We start from the raw sequence: 16,618 nt of genomic DNA, 5'->3' as shown, positions 1-16,618 counted from the left end.
TTCTAGCTGCTTTTGTTTACTATTTCTGTATTATCAGGAAGAGCTAAATAAAATCAAGATTCTTCTTCATTCTATCCATTAGTTATTATGGCTTATAATACCTTTAACACTCCAGTTCTAATCAGTCTATTTTGTTGAGAAAAGGAAGAGAAACAGGCACGTTTCAAAATGAATGGGTTTTATGAAGGCTTGTGGGAGATGGTTCACAAAGATATCAGAAACAACATCTCTGAGGGCAAGTCTCAACATGCCCTCAGGCAACGGGACTTTTCCTCCCTCCCATTAGCAGGCAGTGCTTGTTTGCTCTCCTCTTGAATCTAGGCTGGCCCTGTGACTTCTTTGACAAATAGTATGTGGCGGAAGAGATACTGTGCAAACTCTGGGGCTTGGCCTGAAAAGGCCTTGCCACTTCAATTTTCACCCTTTTAAGTACTGACGAGCCATGGCTACCCTGGGGGAGAGCAACATGAGCTAGAGGTCTTTCTTCCTTTCCTTTTTTTTTTTTTTATTTAATTTTATTGAAGTATAGTTGATTTACAGTGTTGTGTTAATTTCTTCAGTACAGCAAAGTGACTCAGTTATACATATATACATATTCTTTTTCATTATGATTTGTTACATGATATTGAATATAGTTCCCTGAGCCGTTCAATAGGACCTCGTTGTTTATCCATCCTGTACATAATAGTTTGCCTCTGCTAATCCCAAACTCCCATTCCTCCCCTCCCCTACCTGCCCTCCCCCTGGAATCTGAAATATGATACAATCAACATATCTATGAAACAAAAACAGACTCACAGATATAGAGAATAGAGGTCTTTTGGATGCATCAATCATTAGGCATGAGTGAAGCCTTTTTAAGTCATTCAGTCCCAGGTGAGTCTCTGGATAACTGCCACTGCATGAGTGATCTCAGCCAACATAAATGAAAGAGAACTAGTCAAGTTAACACTGCTACCCTAAAGAAGTGTGAATAATAAATCCTTATTGATTTTGAGGGGTGGTTTGATATGCAAGGATAGATAATGGATCCAAGCCTCAAATGCCACTATCTGCTTCCATCTAGTTAAAATGAAAATAATATTCCTTTTCTTAAGACTGAATTTCCATCCTTGCCCATTCTCTTGCATTCTCAAGGGACCTTTCTTTTATTTTTTTTTAAAGGGATTTTGCTTTTTTTTTTTTTTAATTTTTATTTATTTATTTATGGCTGTGTTGGCTCTTCGTTTCTGTGTGAGGGCTCTCTCTAGTTGTGGTGTGCAGGCCTCTCACTATTGCGGCCTCTCTTGTTGCAGAGCACAGGCTCCAGACACGCAGGCTCAGTAATTGTGGCTCACGGGGCAGGCTGCTCCGCGGCATGTGGGATCTTCCCAGACCAGGGCTCGAACCCGTGTCCCCTGCATTGGCAGGCAGATTCTCAACCACTGCGCCACCAGGGAAGCCCTCAAGGGACCTTTCTTATGTCAAGTATGCTTTCTTTATCACGTGTATCATGCATCTTCTACTACCTCTCAGTTAGTTCCTATTCACATTTAAATATCTTTTGTTCCGTCTTATCTTAAAATATATTTTTAAACCTATCATCACCTCCAGTTAGCAGCAGATCTCTTCACTTTACTTCTCTTTACAACCCAACAATTTTAAAGAGTTGTTTACAATCAGTAATGTTACTCTCACTTCATCTTTTCCACGCGCTGAAATCTGACTTCTGTAGCACCACTAAAACTGATTTATCTTGCTATCCCTAAACCCGATGGAAATTTCTTAGTCTTTTTCAGACTGAATTTTCGTGTGTCTCCTGATATTATGGGTCATTCCCTTCTTTAAACACTCTCTACCTTTGGCTTTATAACACTTAATATTCTCATTGTACTCTAACAAATATCCTGTCCTTTTTGGTATCCTCTGATCATTTCTTTTATTCTGTTCACTCTTATTTCCTTAAGACCCATCATCAGCAAATTGTGACCTACAGGCCAAATCCTGACCTCCACATGCTTTTGTAAATAAAGTTTCATTGGAGCATGGACTCATTCATTGATGTACTGTCTAAAGCTTTGACCAATGCCAAATGACTGAGTTGAGTATGTTGACAAAAAATTAATCAGTCGATCTAAGAAAGAAATGGAAAATTTTACTTGAGCCAAATTTGAGGATTACAACCCAGAAAGAGCATCTCAGCTCTGAGAACTGTTCCACCGTTTAGAAGTCAACACACAGTTATATAAGTCTTTTGAGACAGAGGGCTGTACATTAAGTGACTTCTTATTAACAGTTTACACAATCCAGATTTAAATGCCATGTGACCCCTTATCAAGAAGGAATGTTATCTTTAAGGAGTTATCTTATTGATGCCAGGAAAATGTTGCTCTTTATGGCTGAGCAGGTATTTCTGCTGATGGGGGAGGGGGGGTTTTGGTTGATGCATAATGCAAATACACAATGTGCAGCGGAGCTTGGGGGAGAGAGCAGGCCAAAGGGCAGAAAACGTTTTTTGTTTAAATTTTTGTCTTGCCATCAAATACGAATTTTATTGTACAAGTAGTTGTAACACAGATCGTGTGGTCCACCAAGTCTAAAATGTTTTCTATCTGGCCCTTTACAGAAAAAGTTTGCCAACCCCTGATGTAGAGCTTTGATATGTGTTCTATTCTGTTTTCACTATATAACTTTCTTGAATGAGTTCATCCTTCCCCACCACAAACACACAATGAAATTCATCTCTATGTAGTGGATAGCTCCTAAAAATCCCATCTCCTAACCCATTAATAGATTCGGATCTTGTGTTGGATGTCTCCCCTTTATTTCTTTATGTCTACCATCCATTTTTCTCTATGGAAAAGCTGAGCTCTTTGGACTGGGCTCCCTTGCCTTTTGCTTTTAATTGGGTTATTTCAAGCGGAGGCACTAGTGGGAAATGGGAGGGCAAAAGGAGAGAAAGGTCAAGATATGTACTCCACTGGTTCCTTCATTGACAGAACATGGTTTTGCCGTGGTTTTGTTATTTTACTGAAGGCTACATCTCTTGTCCTGTTGTCTTGTTCTCTTGCTAGCCTCAAGTGCTTCACTCACCTTTTTCCTTAAACCTTACATACATCTTATAACAGTCTTTCCTTAAAATCTCTTTAATTGTACATGTTGGATATGCCTGCTACTTTTTTCCAGGATTCTGATATAGAACTGCCTACTGGACATATAAACATAGATATCTTATCGTCAATTCAACATAAGCTATCCAAAACTAAATTCATCTTCACTGTCCCCAAACCATCTGCCAATGATAGCTCTTCTTCCTGTATTTCTGATTCTAAGAAATAAACACAACTTCCACCAAGTCCCCAATGCCACGCACCTGAGCATTTGTCTTGCTTGACCTCTTTCCAGTCTTCCACAGCCCAACAATAACCAAGTTTGATAGTTCTTACTAACTTCATCTCAAGGCCACCGACATCTCTTGCCTTACCACTGTGCAACTCCTGGTCACTATCCATCCCTCCAGCTTCCCATCCCAACATTCTATTTTTCATAGTACAACCAGGTTTAGTTTTCTAAAGTGAAAATCTGATTACACCAGTCTCTTTCTTAAAACTCTTTAACTATATCTCTAAAATAAAGGCCAAATCCTTTAACATGGCATACCTGATTCTCCATGATCTGAACCTGTTTACCTTCCCAGTCTTACATCTTTCCACCTCCTATACTGTATCCCGTGCTCTGAGCCACACTCAAATTCCTTTTTGTCCTTTGAAGGTGCCACACTTTATCTTACTTCTGGGCCATTATAGCTGCTATTCTTCACACCTGGAACACTTTTTCTCTCAACTTCATTTGGATAATTTCTAGTTATCTTTCATATCCCTCCCAGCTTAGATTTCACTGCTCCCAGGAAGTCTTCTTTACATCACCCCTGCTGTGTTCTACCAGTGCTAAACAATACTTCTATCATAGCAGCAATTGTATTCTTTTGTACTGTGTTTTATGCTCTCCTACCAGGTTATAAACCATGAGAGGGTAGGAACCCCATCTATGTCATTCACCACTATATCAAAAGCATATTATCACATGCCCATACTCACTACACTAATATGGATAAAAAGTAATTAAATTAAATTAATTGGATGATAAAATGATTTAGTATTTTGAATTGTAAGTGACATTTCTAGATTAGATTCAATTTCATGGCAAATACTTCATGGCACCTAATACACCCATGACATTTACAAAGATACTGCTTTCAATACACTTGGTACTATACAGTTTTCTAAGGCAGGTCTTTGTGACCCTAGGTAATGTCATAATGATCACAGGGCAGTATAAATCGGTATAAATAGAAAGTGTTCTGGTAACTTACAGGTGTCACAAGGGAAGGTGAATTACGACTTCTGGAATTTAAACTGCTTGAATATCCTAAATGAATAAACGGCAGTCCATTTATATGCCCTTCCACCATGAAGCTTCCAGAATTAGGGATCCTGTCCTCAGAATCCTTAAACAATGCTAGATTAAGAGTTTCACTTGAGCTAAACAGACATATGCAAGCTATAAATGTTGCTAAATCAAGAACCCCATCTACAGTATGAAGAGAAAAACAAGTATCACCAAGTGTTTGAGAAAAAATAAGAGCACAAAAGAGAGGTACTAAACTCAACAAAATAATCAAAGTCACAGTGAGAGTTAAAAGAGAAAACAGCACATATTTAAAATAAGTATAATGCATATCTTCCAAGTAATACCAGCAGATGCCACATCCAAAAGAAAAGACTTTAAGGATAAAATAATTAAATGTAATTCAAATTTAAATCATTGTTTCTGAAGTTAAAAACTCAAAATTATACATTACATTATAGAAAGGATGATTTTTTTTACCTTTTAGATTTTTATTAGTAGTTCTCTCTGAAGAATCAAAATAGTTAGCAAATTACTTTAGATTCATCAAAACTCTATATCCTTTGTATTTAGATCTTTAATGATGTACAACATAATCCAAAACAAACCAGAGACTGATTTCAATGACTAGGTGTTATTCATTGTGTTATCCTACAGCAGGGGCTAAACGGAGAGGGTGTTCTCCAGGGAGAACTGAAGTGAAGTGAAGTTAGTGTTCGGGGACTAAATCACAGCCTGTTTCTTCGCCACTTGATGTGCTGGGAAGGGGCCAATGATTTCTTAAACTGACAACTGGTTCCTAGAGCAGGGGGATCTAAAATCCTGGGTAGCAGAAGACTGTGGTCCAAACCAGGCTAAGAGAATCAAATTCATGAACTGGGGAATATTTCACAATTCAAGGGAAAAGAATAAAGGGATGATAAATATGAGAAAAATGTTAAGTGACATGGAGGATAAAACTAGATACACTAGAACCCAACTGCAAAAAATTAATAAACAGAAACCACAATTAAATAGAGTCAGGAGACCGGAAAGGGGAGCTCTCATGTTCTAAGAAAATAACAAAGTCCAACAGGAAGAAGAAAGACTCCTTTCTTCAAGGACTCAGCCAGTGAAAAGCCCTGGACTCTTTGTTTACTAGTGCCCTCCTAACTTCCTTTTCCTTTCCATAAAAGCATCCTCCTGCCTTTGCTATGTAGGGACTTGCACGTGGCTCACCATGACTGCAGACCCTGAACCGCTATTCTCCGTTGATCCCAAATAAATCCATCCTTGCTTGACAAACATCTGGAAATTTATTTGTTTTAGGTCAATACATCCAATGAAATTTTTGTATAGAGATAACAAAGAACAAAGGAAAGGGAAAGAAATACTAAAAAATATAGAGAAAAATTTTACGATCTGATGAAACAATCATATATATTCAGATTGGAAGAGGCAATTTAATGATGAGCAATAAAAGGGACAAAAAATTCAATTCTAGACTCACTTCTGGGGAAATTTCTGACACTTACATCAAAATATTTATCATTCTTATATCAGAAGACATTCCAGGACAGATTCCAACTCTTTTTCTATATCCTTCCCACATGAACTTTCTGATAGGAAATCAAAGTATTTTTACCATAGAGTACAATTACACTTGAATTCCAATTGATATAATAAAAAGTGAGTCACATCTTTGTTTCATAACAATTTTGAGGCACTGGGTCTGTGGCATTATTATCCCCATTTTTCTACTCTGAATGACTGCCCCACTTTTCCTCTGGGTACCCTAGTAAGTTAAGGTGAGGAATCTATTATTTCAGCTTGTCAAAATTTCATTCTGACAGGCTCCTTCTGCATTATAAAATGGAGGTAAATTCCTCCCTTAAATTTCCACGTAACCACAAAGTTTTTGTGTGAATCATCTTAAATTTCGCTAACCACATTCACCTCACTATTGGTATATAAGACATAAGTCTACTCTCCTACCCTTGAAACAGAAGGCAGATATAAGTATTGTTTTTTTCACTCCTATAAGGACTCCTCACAGTTGTAGCAATACTGGAAGATTCTGCCATGTATCAGTTTCTATTCTAACACTGAGCAACATGTGGATTAGTCAACTTACTTCCTACAAAGTAGACTTAAGTTTAGCTGAATTCTGAGTGAGCTTCTCAGATATCTCATCTCCCTTGTGAATCCCTAAAAGGAGATTAATGGGCCTCCATTAATTAGTTTCTTTCCAAAGATTGTGAAATAAGAGAAAGACAATGGTGTAAATCCTCATGGGATTATAGGTACACACTAACAATTCCACTTACCGTCTACAAAGTTTCTTCTGTTCAGTAGCAATTTGTGTAAAACAAAACAAAACAAAAGCCAAATGTGGTTAATTCTCTCTTATTGGGTATTTTATATTTTATTGTGGATTCTGAGGAAAATTCTGCCCCTCTACATTCTAGAGAGCTGTGTGCTTTCCACAGAAAACACGTCTCAAAATTTAACCCTTGATCAGATTGAGTTCTGCCAATGAAACCATGTAGTGAATGGTGCTTCACCCAGAGTGACACAATGGCAGATACCTTCTGGTTCCTGATGAAATAAGTCTGTGCATAGTCAGTGAAGTGAGCATCATGATAAGGACATTAAGTTCTAGGGAGATGAAGTCAGTGCACTCTAAGTGCAGGTACTTGCAGCTCTGAAAAGTCTCCAGACTTTTGACCTGAATACCTTTTGCTGTTATCAATTCAAATCACTGGGCTCAGATTTGTTCTAAAGTATCTCCTCTCACCAAGTGACTGGAGTCATCAGATAACCTTCTCCAACACAGAGAGTAGTATGCTGGTGATGATATCAATAATTTTGGTGACATTTGCACTAGGCACTGAAGTATTGGCTGGGCCAAAAGGTTCATTTGTTTTATTTTCATAGGATGGTTCTAGTAGCACTTAGTTGTCTTTATCTTCATTCGAAACAATTTTGTTAGACTGTATGTGACAGCTGTCATATCAACGTGCATTTTAAAAAAACTTATCAAAATTGGTTATTTTTTGTGTAGCCATTTTAATATTGAAGATGGAAGAAAAAAAGCAACATTTTTCAGCATGTTATGCTTTATTATTTCAAGAAAGGTAAAAACGCAACTGAAATGCACAAAGAGGTTTGTGCAGTGTTATGGAGAAGGTGCTGTGACTGATCAAACGTGTAAAAAGTGGTTTCCGAAGTTTCGTGCTTGAGATTTCTTGCTAGACGATGCTCCAAGCTCAGGTAGACCAGTTGAAGTTGATAGCGATCAAATTGAGATATTAATTGAGAACAATCAACGTTATACCACACAGGAGATAGCCAACATACTCAAAATATCCAAATCAAGTGCTGGAAATCATTTGCTCCAGCTTGGTTACGTTAATCGCTTTGATGTTTGGGTTACATGTAAGTTAAGCAAAAAAAAACCTTCCTGACCATATTTCCACATGCGATTCTCTACTGAAATGTAATGAAAACGTTCCGTTTTTAAAACAAATTGTGACGGGTGATGAAAACTGGATACTGTACAACAGTGTGGAATAGAAGAGATCGTGGGGCAAGCGAAATGAACCACCACCAACCACACCAAAGGCTGGTCTTCATACAAAGAAGGTGATGCTGTGTATATGTTGGGACTGGGAGTCCTCTATTATGAGCTCCTTCCAGAAAACCAAACGATTAATTCCAGCAAGTACTGCTTCCAATTAGACCAACTGAAAGTGGCACTCGATGAAAAGCGTCCAGAATTAGTCAACAGAAAACATATAATCTTCCATCAGGACAATGCAAGACTGCATGTTTCTTTGATGACCAGGCAAAAACTGTTACAGCTTGGCTGAGAAGTTCTAATTTATCCGCCATATTCACCAGACATTGTACGTTCAGATTTCCATTTCTTTACAAAACTCTCTTAATGGAAAAAAAATTCAATTCCCTGGAAGACTGTAAAAGGCACCTGGAACAGTTCTTTGCTCAAAACGATAAAAAGTTTTGGGAAGATGGAATTATGAAATTGCCTGAAAAATGGCAGAAGGTAGTGGAACAAAAGGGTGAATACGTTGTTCAATAAAGCTCTTGGTGAAAATGAAAAAATGTATCTTTTATGTTTACTTAAAAAAAACGAAGGCGCTTTTTGGCCCACCTAATACTTAGCAGAACTCACAGCAATGAATTCACACCTACTTTAGTTATTCAAGTACTTTAGTTTCAAGACATTTAGAGGCATCCCTGACTCTTTTAGCAGAGAGTTATTGGCTCTTTCTTATTTCATCCTCTCTCAGCTAGGAACTAGTCCGATGTTTACTTCTCCCCTCTTCCAGTCTGATTGAAGTAGTTGTAATTTCCCCAATGGCATGTGTCCTATGGTTACCATGAACGTTGCCGCAGAAGGATGACTCAAAAATTCATCTGTCTCACATTTTCCCCTTTAGTGGCCCAAATTTGTCCTTCCCTTTTAGGAAATATAATGTTTTAATTGATTTTTGTGTTCACAGAGTAGAAAAACACATCTACATCCCTTTGATACTTGATCGGATGTGTAATGAATATGGAATTTTCAGTTAGGGTAGCCACCCATGGCTGTCACCTATTTTCTGTGTTGCTGGTAATGTTTTATGTAAGTGGACTGCTGCCATTCTCGACTTCAAAAGGCACTCTCGAACTGGACAGCGATAGATCATTTTGGTACAAGAAGTTCCCTTAAGAATTTCACTCAAATAATTTTGACTAGTGACTTATGTCACTTCTCTTTTAACTTGACAAGACACAGTCTATGCGGATAATGAAGGACTGAGTGAGGTCAGGATAATTTATGACAGTGCTCTGGATCAGACACATCTTCTGGGTCACCTCAGATTCTCTTGATCCCACTCATCTCTCCAGCTCTTGTCCACTTCATTCGACACCCCCTCTACTACACATACCAGCCACTGCCGAAGTTACCAACTTTGTGTGACTACTTGTATGCACCACACAACATAATCTCACTTTTTTTTTTTTATATATATTATGCCTCTAGCTTTCCACCTGGAACGTGCCTGTTGCCACTGAGGTATGAGACCAAAGTGTAACCCAGAAGTGTGAGGGAGATGAAACCCAAGGAAAAGAAGCTTTAACTAATGGGATTGGAAGCCAATGAAAACAATTTTCCCTACTCTTCCCTCCAGTCAGCTTTCCTGAGACTCATGAGTTCATAAAACTTCTCATAAGAAAGTCCACTGATGTTGAATAACAACTTACACCTGATGCCAAGTGGAGGCCAGTTTGGTAATCCTTCCTCACATTGTCTCCTGCCCATGACTCAGTCTTCACTTACCTCCCTCTTGCTTCCCTGGGATTTCACTCCCTAATAAATCAGCATATAAGATTTCCCTCAGGCTTGGTTTTACAGAGAATCCAGCCTGGTAGTCTGCATCAGGAGTGGCCCTAGAAAACAGACCTATCCCATATCTTTTGGATGGAGTTTTGGATTTGGCTTACTCACCAGATCAATGCAAATAGGCATGCCATTTCTCGTGATAAGTGAGGTGGTGATAACCTGTGACGTGCAATAGCATTACAATCAAAAAGGCTTTTTTCAAACCTCTGGTTAATTGGGATGAAATGCAGGTTGACGGTGAGATTTTGGAATATATGGTTGCTGTAGCAATTTAACTGTATGAGACCAAAGCTAATATAGAATGATTGTAGAGTAGTCTGGCTTCTGTTAATAGCATTGAAATGCTAGCAAAAATGAAATGAAAGTCTCAGAGAAGCCAACTGACAATGGATAGCATGCTGTAAAAGCCAGAGGGCCTCTCATTCCCAACAGCTGCAAGGCAGACAGGCCCAGATCTTGTCATAAACAAACTGTTACGCGCACACACACACACATTTATAAGGTATTATGGAATATATGGTAAACACTGACTGGATATTTGATAGTTTTAAGGAATTATTATTCCCTTTTGGTGTTATAAAAGTATCAATACTGTGTTTACATTAAAAAAGTAATTATATTAAGTACTTTTTTTTTTTTTTGCGGCACGCGGACCTCTCACTGTTGGCCTCTCCCATTGCAGAGCACAGGCTCTGGACGTGCAGGCTCAGTGGCCATGGCTCACGGGCCTAGCCGCTCCGCGGCATGTGGGATCTTCCCGGACCAGGGCACAAACCCGTGTCCCCTGCATCGGCAGGTGGACTCTCAACCACTGCGCCACCAGGGAAGCCCTATATTAAGTACTTTGTTTATATTATATTAAAAAGAGCCTTATCTTTTTGAAATATATATATTGAAACACTTACAAATAAAATACTGATGTCAGAGACTTGCTACAAAATGATCAGGTGGTGGGAGCAAGTGGGGGTATATTTCAAACAGTATTTGTTATGTGTTGATAATTGTTGAACCTGAGTGATGGGTACGTGTGTGTTCATTTTACCACTATATCTACCTCTATAAATATTTGAAAATGTCCATAACATATATTATTATTTAAAAAGATCAGGCCTAGGATTTGATTGCAAATGTAGCAGAGCTAGAAAAGAGATGGGATATATGGTGTCAAAAGTACCCTATGACAAAGGACTCTGATAGAAAAAGAATGCAGTCCTGAAATCTGGAAAGGGAACATATGGAGGCTGAGCCTGAGAATATTAAACTCACAAATTCCCCTAAATCCTCCAGGCCAACAGAAGGAATCTCTTCCACTTCTAGGCATATACCCCAAATAACTGAAAGCAGGGACTCAAACAGATGTTTGTGCACTGATATTTAGAGCAGCATTATTCAAATAGTCAAAGGTGGAAACAACCCACGCGTCCACTGACAGATGAATGGATAACTAAAATGTTGTAAATACACACAACGGAATATTATTCAGCTTTAACAAGGAATCAAATTCTGATACATACTACAACATGGACCCATCGTGAAAACATTATGCTAAGGGAAATAAGCCAGACACAAAAGCACAAATATTGTACGTTTCAACTTATACGAGGTACCTAGGATAGTCAAATTCACAGAGACGGAAAGCAGAAGAGTAATTATCAGGGGTGAGGGCGAGAAGGGAATGAAGAATTATTGTTTAATGGGTACAGAATTTCAGTTTGCAATGATGAAAAATTTCTAGAGCATTCTGGTGATGAATGTACTTAATGCCACTGAACTATACATTAAAATGATTAAAATTCTAAATTTTATATTACGTATATTTTATCACAACAAAAAATTATTTTTATGACATATTTTTGTTGTTCTATTTTAAGAAATTTTGCTTAGCTCAAGGCTGCAAAGGTGTTCTCCTATGGGTACTTCCAGAAGTTTTGTAGTTTTATTCCATGTGTATGATCTATTTCATGTTATTTTTGTACAGTACAAGGTAAGGGTCAAAGTTCATTTATTTTTATCTGGTTATTCACTTGTTCCAGCACCATTTGTTGAAAAGTTTATCCTTTCTACGTTGAAACATCATGGCACATTAGATGCAAATCAATTTACCATATCCTATTCCATTGACTTATATGTCTATTCTTAACGACAATATAATGCTGTTTTGATTACTGTTGATTTACAGTTAGTTTTCAAATTACAGTTGACTCACAGTTACTGTAAGTCTTTCAACTTTGTTGTTTTTCAAATGATTTTGGCTATGTGAGTTTCTTTGCATTTCTATGTAAATTTTGAAACTAGCTCATCAATTTCTACAAAGAGCCTGCCTGCTGTGGCTTTTACTAGAATTGCATTGAACCTATAGATGAATTTGTGTAGAATCAGCATATTAATAAGATTGCATCTTTGAATCTATGAACATGGTACACTCTCCAATTATTTAGCTTTTTAAAATAGTCTTCTCTAAGCAATGCTTTATAATTTTTAATGTAGAAATTGTACATGTATATTTTTAGACTTTACCTAGGTATCGCATGTTTGGGGATGCAATTTTCAGTTGCTGGTTTATAAAAATGCAACTGAATTTTGCATATGATCTTGTATCCTGCAAACTTGCTTAACTTACTTAATGGTTCTAAGACCTTTTTGGAGATTCCTTAGGACTTTTTAAGTGCATAATCATATTGTTTACATTTAAAACAGTTTTATTTCTTCATTTCTAATCTCTATGACTTTTATCGCTTTTCTTTGTCTTCTCAGTGGCTAGATCCCCCCACTAAATTGTTGAATAGAAGTGGTAGAAGTGAACATCTTTGCTTTGTTCCTGATTTTAGGGGTAAAAACTTAGTATTTCACAAATCATACGATTTTAGCTGTAGAAGTTTTCATTGATGCCTTTTGTCAGGCTCAGGAAGTTCCCTAAAAGAACTTCCTAGTTTGCCGAATATTTTTTATCATAAATAGGTATGGGAATTTATCAAAGGATTTTTCAGCACATATTAAGATGATACTACGGTTTATAGCTAAGGAGCCAGTAGGGATGCACTGACATGCCTGAACCATTGCAACTTAGACTGGTAGAGTGAGAAATAAGAAATGAAAAAAGGTGGGCAAAATAGCAACTAGGAAGGAGCATGCTAGCAGAGGGCACGGTGAGGACAATCAAGACGGAATTTGAAGGATAGAAGAATGACTTCAGAGATGACAAATTTTAAGTTAGGAAACATGGAGGCAAAACTCAAATTGGTGTATAGATGTACTGATTTGCATAAAAGATTTAGCAATATGAAAGGAAGAAGAAAGTAGGTCTACAAGCACGTTAGGGTCATGGCATCCTAGATTTTAAAAGCACTTTGTAGTTTATCTAATTTATTGACCCACTATATGTTTGAAAGTTTTCCACAACGTATCAGTCCAGAGCACATTTATTAAACATGAGCACCATTAGTGATAGAAATTCCCTTATGTTTTTTACATATTAAATATCTATATTGCTTCTATTTACTAGGCATTATTATACTCTTTGACACCAAACAGAACTCATTTGACAGCCTGAAATAGAGCTGCTTTGAGAATACTTAAGAATAATTAAAGAGACAAAATTAGTAGAACTTTGGTGTGAGGAGTGATGATAGGAAAGAGCAAAAAGCAAAGTTCAATGACCTAACCTCAATGGTTAGGTTGCTACATTATCCGCAATAAAAAAGATAAGGGGCTTCCTTGGTGGCGCAGTGGTTGAGATTCCGCCTGCCAATGCACGGGACATAGGTTCGAGCCCTGGTCCGGGAAGATCCCACATGGGATCTTGGTTGGTCCCACGCAACCAAGCCCGTGCGCCACAACTACTGAAGCCTGTGCATCTAGAACCAGTGCTCCACAACAAGAGAAGCCACCGCAATGAGAAGCCCGTGCACTGCAACGAAGAGTAGCCCCCGCTCGCTGCAACTAGAGAAAGTCCGCATGTAGCAAAGAAGACCCAACTCAGCCAAAAATAAATAAATAAATTAATTAAATAGATTAAAATAAAAAGATAAAAAACCTTTTTGGTTAGAGGTGGTAGTTGCCTTTTCATAGTAGTAGTACTATTACTACTACTGTTGTTGTTGTTTAGAATTTGTTAATCTGAGTGCCTGTAGAACAATCATACAAGCTGTCCGGAAAGTGACTAGAAATGTGAGTATTGGCCATCTTCACTTATTACCAAGTGACGAGTGCACTTCTTAGACAATTTGATAATTGAATACTAATGTTTCAACATCTCTGAAAAAGGAATTAGTAACACTTATGGTGATTGTAAGAATAAAATTAATTAACATGTAGAAAGTGCAGAGACCACTTTACATAACCACTATTTTTATTACTGTAAATAGCAAAAATATTTAGGAAAATATATGTAATATAATGTAAGTATTATGTGGTATACTATATATAGGAGGAAGTATATGTATTTTAAATTATTTTGGAGTGTTAGTAAAATTATGGATTCATGTCAAATTTCTTTCCAACATTTTTGAAAGCCAAATTGACTCATTTATTATTTGATAGGATAATCATTGGTGCAATTTACAAAGTACAATAATTTTTGTTTCTTTTTCCAGGCATGTGGGGAGCTTGTATCTCCCCACCACTGAGTTTGTAACTGAACATGTGAGTTGCTTTAGCTGAACAAATATGAGTAAAACATGATGTGTTCTTACCAAGCTGAATCACCATCCTCTCTCTGTCCCTGTACCATTGCCTCAACCCTAGAATGAGGATGGCCTCTAGCTATTCCATGTAGTGGGAGCAAGAACTAAATCTTGATGATACGTCACTAATAATTTTTAAACTGCAGAATAATCTCATCTATCTTTATTACTACAGAAAAGTGTACCTAGAAACGTAGTACTGCCATAACAAAACCTTACAATAAAGACTGGGAAGTGGATGGTGAGGAAACTGTTATCAGAGACTATCAGAATTACAGTTATATGGCATCTAATCATCTGATAAAGTTGTGGACAGATAATCTGGAAGACAAATTATATACCTTGTGAGTTTGTAGATCAAGAAATAAAGATTAAAAAAAAAAAAGAATGCAAGTGTGTGTGTCGGTTGTTTGATGCTACCTCCGATAAAGTACTACAAGAAAGAGACTGGCTCTGAAAAGGACTGGCTGGTTTGCAAGCAGAAATAAAAGGAAAGACTGAGAATCCAGAAAGTTGGATACTTGTAGGATTTGAAGAGGAAACTGCTTTTTAACACTAATTGGTAAAATATACATCTGAGAAGGGCTTTGAGGGACAAAGGCCAATTAAAACCCAGCCTTGTGACACAAATCAAATAAGGGTATTCCCTCCATATGCACTATTACCAGCTTTGAAAAAATTAAGATCTTTCAGAGAAAAGCCCCAATTAAAGCTTTGACACCCAGTAAACCCTTTCGATTGGACAAAATAACTCAAGAAAAAGAGAATAAAATTATGGCTCACCTACCGGAAGTTGATAAGCTCAAGAAATAAGCAATTAAGCTGAAAGAGGAAGACATGGGGATGAGAAAGTCAAGAAATATAGCAAATCTAATAAGTACAGAAATGGACCGTGTATATGGCTTTTAGATCATAGAAATGATTAGAATTAAATAAATGATAAGCCTACGAGTTTCCCAAGAGAACGTTACTGCAAAAGAATCAGAAAATTTTATGATTGTTTAAGACTCAAAGATATCCTTGGCATCTCAACCTTTCCAGGGGCAGCAGAATGAGAAAATTTCAAAGACCCCCAAGGAGAGATATTCTCCAATGTTTCTTTCAAATGTGTCTAAGGGGGATAATGGAAAAGAAAATATCTTCAAAGCTTGTACCTAGAGACCATGGAAAGCAATGAACTGGACACACCTTCCCAATATATATATAAAATATTGCTGTGGGACGTATCATTTATTTACCTGTTTTATTAGTTCATAGGTCATAGGTCTCTGGATCAAGACTGGCCATGTGTGGATCTGATGTAAAGGTTCTCACACATCACTCAGAAATTCTGAAATTTCCACCAAATAATGATAAGATGGGATTTTTTAGACTTTTTACCTTGAAAAGGTGTCAGGGAGATGTGTGCATTTTTGTATGCAAGAAGAAGAATAAACCAAATCTTTGGTAACCATCAGGACAAAGTGTGATAATCATTAATGCTCTTCACTAATATTTCTTTTTCTCTCTCCAGATATTTGTCAAGATTGCATTTATCTGCCCCCTTGGAGTTGAAACCACGTGAATTGTTTTAGCTAATAAAATGTGAGTAGAAGTGACTTGTGCCACTCTCAAGAAGAAGTTTTAAGAAGCTTTAAAAGCAGTAGGAGATGTTGGTCAAAAGGTACAAACTTCCAATTAGAAGATGAATAAATTCTGGGGCTTTAATGCATAGAATTGTGATTATAGTTAACCATCATGTATTATATACTTGAAAGTTATTAAGAAAGTAAATCTTTAGTGTTCTCACCAAAAAAGAAATGGTAATTATGTGACATCATGAATGTGTCAGGTTATGGTGGTAATCATTTTGCCATATATATATATATATATATATATATATATATATGAAATGAACACATTGTACATCTTAAATACACACAATGGTATATGTCAATTATATCTCAATAAAGCTGGAAAATTTTTTGAATATTAAAAATTTTTTTTTAAATAGGAGATTCACAACTTTGCCAGAGCAACCCTAATGTTTGAGACAATGGATGCTGCATCAGAGTTTGTCCTGAGTTGAGATGATGTGTAGCAGAGTTCCCAGCCAATCCACCAAGCACATGGAACATCAGTGAGAAATAAATTTTTGTTTTCTAAGTCGTCAAATTTTGGA

This window comes from Lagenorhynchus albirostris, chromosome X, assembly GCF_949774975.1.
Source record: "Lagenorhynchus albirostris chromosome X, mLagAlb1.1, whole genome shotgun sequence".
Classification (NCBI taxonomy): Eukaryota; Metazoa; Chordata; class Mammalia; order Artiodactyla; family Delphinidae; genus Lagenorhynchus; species Lagenorhynchus albirostris.
The sequence above is the reverse complement of the archived record's forward strand: the minus strand, read 5'-3'. Positions refer to the sequence as shown.